The sequence below is a fragment of the Capricornis sumatraensis genome, chromosome 3, assembly GCF_032405125.1.
Source record: "Capricornis sumatraensis isolate serow.1 chromosome 3, serow.2, whole genome shotgun sequence".
Lineage (NCBI taxonomy): Eukaryota > Metazoa > Chordata > Mammalia > Artiodactyla > Bovidae > Capricornis > Capricornis sumatraensis.
Window position 1 is genome coordinate 51,515,197 of NC_091071.1, and position 6,000 is coordinate 51,521,196.

Below are 6,000 nucleotides of genomic sequence, written 5' to 3' on the forward strand. Positions count from 1 at the left end.
CTATCTAGGTTGCTCATAACTCTTTTTCCAAGGAGTAAGGGTCTTTTAATTTCATGGCTGAGTTTTACTAATAAGATTTTAAGTATAAGTTAATGTGTTTTTCTTTAATACTTCATACTTTTAAAAGTACTGAGTTTTTATTCCCTGTTTTGTAGTGTTAAGTGGCTTCTGATTTAAATCTGTTAGGTTACTATCAAATTCTCTAAGTCACTTGAGTGTTCTCTGTGTCTTCCCTAACCTCCCTTCAGTCAGTCTTTGTTGAAGCATTATTCATTCTTTTCTGCTCTGCATAAATTCCATCACATCCATGGGCTCTTTCCCAGATTCCTTGCGATTCTGTCCTGCCCTCCTCTGTTCTTCCATTGCTCTGTGCACTTTTACAATACAAAACTCATGCCAATATCATGTGGGTTATATCAATAGATACCAGGGCTTATGTCTATTACCACCAAACCAGGTAAGCTCATGGAGGACCAAGAGTAGGTGCTATATATATTTGCATCCTCGAAGTAATTTCCTGACAAATGTACCTTATATTGAATTGCATATATCTTCTGAAGCCAGAACCTCCTCTTTCCTAAGTAGATTGGACACGTTAGGATGGGCAAGGCATACTGCTCATGCTTCAGAAGTACAGTGACTTATTAACACCCCCTGTTACTGTTGATTTCCATGTCAGAGATAACTGAAGTAATTTTTAGAGTTTTTAACAGATTCATAAAAATTGAGCAGAATCCAGAATAAATTTAGTCAAGTAAGTGCATTGTGGCTTTTGGAGACAACTGATGGGCCTTAGAGATTCACTACAAGATGTGAATTAATAAATGATTGTTTCTTACAAATAAATGTGTATAAAGTTAATGCTAACTAGTTTTACAGGAAGGGAAATGGCCAAATGTTCTAAGTGTCCCTTGATTGTTTTAGCTATATATTTATGGAGAAGGGATTTCTAATGTCCCAGGAACAATTTTCTGGATTCCTCTCATTCCAAAATAATGGAAGTGGAGATGATACTGAAAGAGAAGACAAGGCACATTTGTAAAATTTCACTCATTCAATAGTATCTTATGATTGCATTTACTCCAGAGAAAACAAAAGTAAGTCTTTGTAAAACAGAAAATGAGATCCATGTGTTCCTTCTAATCTCATGAGACGATATCACTCACATACTTAAAAAATTAAAGTTAAATGTTATTCAACTGGTGAGTGAAACCTATGTTAGTATTTTCTATATATTAGGAATAATGACCCATTTTTTGGCAGTAAGTGATCACGGGAGGCTATGATTTTCTTATCCTTGGGTGTTCAGGACTCAAATTTATGTGGCTAAAATAACTCAAGAACATATTAAAAGTCAAGCTTGTAAATTGTTCCCTTGCCAACTCTTTGTATATGTGTGTAGATATCTACATATTTTAATTGAATAGTAATTAAGGCAATATGTGATAAATGTATAGAATGCTCCTGATTTCTAAGGCATATTGTCAGTGAGCCAGTGGGTCTTTGTGGTATTTTGAAGACTGAGAAACTTGGATACAGAGTGACTAATTTTAATAATTAATTAAGACTTTAATACTGTGGTCAGAGCCTATCTTAATTTATACTTGTAAATTCATTCCAAAGTGAACTCATTAATTACGTGGAGATATTCAAACAAAAATTATAATCTAAATGTGTCATATGTTTTTAATCAATATATTTCAGCTTTTTCATGATTATTAAAGTACTTGCATATGACAAATAGTTATGATAGTAGAGACTGTGAGCAGAAGTTTGGCCATTTCCCATTTGATATATGCACATTGGAAAGAGGGAGTTAGGGATGAATTTTTATTGCTCATAGACTGTCTAAAAAAGTGCTTTAAAAATTGGCATCAAATACTTCTGACATATTGACAACTGATGTAATTTTTGGTGTAGTTATTTTTCATATTCAAATTCTGGACACAAATGTAAAACATCAAGCAAAATTATAGCATAAATCACACTTGAAACAGCAGGCTATATAAAATGCTATACTTTCTCAAGCAGCCGATTTTACAAAAATTTCTTTTATGACCTTTCAAAGCAGAGAATTCCATAGCTCTGTAAAACAAAAATGAAGTTATAAAAGTGTCTGAAGGGTAGTTTGCCCCAAGCAAGGAAAATGTAGAAAATTAACAAAATACTGATGCAGGTATGAAGTATGATAAAATGTATCACTTTGATTTCTTTGCCTTCTGCTGCCCTCTCCATACCAAGGACCAATTTTCCAGACTTCTGATCTCCATATAATTGTCAGCTGAGCAGTATAATAACTCAAAAGTCTTACGGGCTGAAAGAGTCCTTATTTTGTTGAGAAACAACTTGGGACTCTCAGGCCTTTAATTTTTTCAAAACAGTATACGGAGCATGCAAGCTCATTTGGTATAAGTGGCCTTTGGTGTCACTGAGTTTCTGGACAATTTCCCCTTTGTAGCTTATATGTACTCCTGCCATCTAACAAGCTTCCCTTAGGGGAGCTCTGACTCATGGACTCTCATTTTAGCTACAGAGAATTGTCTATTCCAATTCAAACCATCATCCACATTTTAGGATTTATTAGGCTTAATAAATAATGGATTAATGGTTAAGAAGGAGGGTCAAATTTTAAAAATGTGAACATAGTTCTTTAAAAATTAGGAATGAACTACTGATACATGCAGCAACATGAATGAATCAGGACCAGATACAAAAGTATGCTTATGTCTGATTCCACTTACATGATGTTCTGGAAAAGCAAAGCTATGAGAATGGAAGTCAGATCAGTGGTGCCAGGAGTAGGGTTGGGAGGAGAAGGTTGAATTCACAAGTGGAGGCACTTTTGGGGATGAAAAACATGTCCTCTAGGTGGTGATGGTAGTTATACAACTGTATACCTTTGTCATACTTAAAGATTTGTACCTCTAAAATGGTAAATTTTACTGTCTAAAATATATCTTAATAAACGGTTACCTTTTTTTTAAAATGGTGAGAACAATTAAGACCTACTCTTTTGCCCAGCTTGCAGAATTTTTTGATGCTATCTTCCTACTTAGTAAAATGAAATTATATTATAGTTCAGTTATCATGAAGTACAGGGCCTAGACCGCTAGGATTTAGAAACCATTTTATAACTATTGTTTGCATTGTCTAAAAAGTCACTTAATCTCACTGAATCCCAGTGTAAAATGGGAATGATTATCTTGCTCATATTATTTCACTGGGTTATTGTTAGTCTCAAAGCACATGTACTCAAAGAGTATGTAAGCAGTTAGGTCTATATGAGCTAACATTATTTGTTAGATCATTTTATGGTTTTCATTTACAGGACTCTCCATAACTTCTAAATGTGACCATTGATTCTCTTAAGAGATAAGAAAATATTTTAAAATTTAAAATTGCAAACTTCTTAAAATATTACTTATTCTAAAATATAAAGATCCAGATTAAAATGAAAGTTCATATTTTAAGAAGTTAAAAAGAAAATATTCCTTATTATGCCTACCTGTAAAAAATTACATTTTTAATACAAATGTTCAGATAGAGCTAACCTTTATTTAAAAGTTTGAATATAGATAGCATTTATAATTAAATTAATTGATTCATATATTTGTTTACTTGAAAAGCTGTTATGTTAAAGACATTTTGAAAGATTCTCTAAGTGTTGTCATTTGCTTTAAAAAAATCAGTGATGGAGCTTAAGCTAAATAAATAATTATCATATAATTTCTTTGCACCACATCTCCTTAAGATAAAAGGCTGTGAAATGAGAGTTCCAACCAGGACCTAGCCTTTTCTTGCCTAGTAAGTCATTTCTTGACTAGTTTAGTATGACTTGACTCAAGTTATTTAGCTTCTCTGAGCCTCAATATCCTTCCTTCATTTGTAAAACAGAGAAAATAATAGGACTAATTCCACAGTATTGATATGATGATTAAGTTGATGAGTCCATACAAAGTACTTACATAGTACTTGACCCATAACAAATACTTAACATGGGCTTCCCGGTGGCTCAAACAGTAAAGAATCTGAGGTAGGAGACACAGGTTTGATCCCTGGGTCAGGAAAATCCCCTGGAGAAAGAAATGGCAACCCACCCCGGTATTCTTGTTTGGGAAATCCCACGGACAGAGGAGCCTGGTGGGCTACAGCCCGTAGGGTTGCAAAAGACTCGGACACAACTTAGAGACGAAACAACAGTAAATATAAATAATCAGACAATGGCCATAATCTTAAGGAGCTTTCAGTCTGACAGGGAAGTCAGACTTGTAAATATTGTGTGAGGTTAGGGAGGGCCCTGGACTTCCCTGGTGGCTCAGATAGTAAAGGATCTGCCTGCAATGAGGGAGGCCTGGGTTCAGTCCCTGGGTTGGGAAGATCCATTGGTGGAGAGCATGGCAGCCTACTCCAGTGTTCTTGCCTGGAGCATCCCCATGGACAGAGGAGCCTGGCGGGCAGCCCATAGCGTTGCAAGCAGGCAGACATGGCTGGGCGACTAAGCACAGCACAGCACAGGAAGGAACATGCAGAACACGCTGGTCACCTTATGAAGGAAAAGGCTGATTTGTCGGGGGACCAACACTTGAGCTTTGCTGGCTCTATTATCCACTTAGTTGGCAGAAGTTTCCTCTTCAAATTCATACTTTAACTTCTCATAACTCATTAGGGATTTTATTTCCAAAATATATTCTGAATTTTTCTGCTTCTATTTCCATCATTTCTCATTTGGACTAAAAGTGCTTCCTAATCTGTGTCCCCACTTCCATTCTTGCTTTGCTATAATACAGTTCTCACAAGCCATTCAGATTTTTTAAAAAAATCAGTAAATTAGAGAACATCATTCCTTTGTTTAAAACCCGTCATTGGATTCTCATTGCATATAGAAAAAAATCTAAATTCTTACACATGACCTACGTTACAGTAGGTACACACAGTAGGTACTTTACAGTAAGGTACATAGACCTTATCTCCAACCTTACATCATATCAGGCTAGTCATAATAGTTTTATTTTATTCTTTCACACTCAAAGCTTATTCCTATCTTTGGAAAGAGGAATTATAGCCTCCCAAAGATGTCCATGTCCTGGTGTCTAGAACCTGTGAATATGTTACTTTACATGTCAAAAATGATTTTGTGATATATGATTAAGGATATTGAGAAGGGGAAATTGTTCTGGATTGTTCAGGTAGAACCAACGCAGTCATACGTATTATTACAAGCAGAGAACCTTTCCTGGCAATGCTCAGGGAAAGAGGCGTAACCCCAAAAGTAGCTTCAGAGAGACTCTGCATTGCTGGCTTGAAGATAAGAGGCCGTGAGAACGCAGGAGATCTCTGGAAGCTTGGAAAGGTAGAGAGATGGGTTCATCCTTAAATCCTCTGAAAAGGCACATAGTCTTGTTGATACCTTGATTTTCACTTAATGAGACCTAGGCTTCTGACCTATAGAAAAATAAGATGATACATTTGTGTTCTTTTAAGCCACTAGGTTTGTGCTAATTTTTATGGCAGCCATAGAAAATTAACATCATTCCAGTCCACTCCCACTTGCTGTTCCCTCTGCTTGGAATGCCATTTTCCTTAGTTCTCCAGGGATAGATCCTTTTCCAATTTTAGGTCTCAGATTCATTGTTACCTCCTAAAGGGGTTTACTCTTATGGCCTTATCTGTAGCATCCTTTCCACTCCTGACTCCTGAGCAGCTCTAAACAACTCACTGTTTACTTCCTTCATGGCGTATCGCTGTCCGGAATCACCTTGCTTGCTCACTTATTTTTTGCTGTTTTAAGCTTTGTAGCATCAGAGACCCTGTCTGTGTTGTTCATAGCTCTACTGCAGATCTTGTTTGTGTTGTTCACACTGTATCCTTTGGCAAATAATATACAATCAACAAATAGTTGTTGAATGAGAAAATAAATTAAACCTGGGAGGTGGTTATTTCAGGCAAAAGTCAGAGCCTGAGTAAATTTGGAGGTGTGAAACTGCCTATGTTCCTGGGAAA